Raw genomic sequence first — 344 nt, forward strand, 5'->3', positions numbered from 1 at the left:
ACTCACAACAAAGCCACGGCAGGAGCAGGCCAGGCTGGTGTTTTTCCAACTTTTATTTTAAAAGTCGTAATTGAAGCTTAACAAAGTTTGACCCCATTATTGTGGCAGGAGCTGGGGGCACCCACGGTCCCTGCGGAGCCGTGCTCCTGTCCCCCCGCCTGCCCTGGCCCTGCTTCCCCAAGAGCTCCCAATTCATGGGCTCATCTGTGCCCCCGCCGGGCTCAACGACCGCGACCACAAGCAACCTTAAAAGAATGTTTGTTTATTGGGGAAGGGGGTTCCCACCACGGGTGGCAGGGGGATGGGAGAGCAGGGCCTGTGGCTGGGGGCACCGGGGCACCCCG

The sequence above is a fragment of the Cariama cristata genome, unplaced genomic scaffold, assembly GCF_000690535.1.
Source record: "Cariama cristata isolate BGI_N322 unplaced genomic scaffold, ASM69053v1 scaffold26498, whole genome shotgun sequence".
NCBI lineage: Eukaryota > Metazoa > Chordata > Aves > Cariamiformes > Cariamidae > Cariama > Cariama cristata.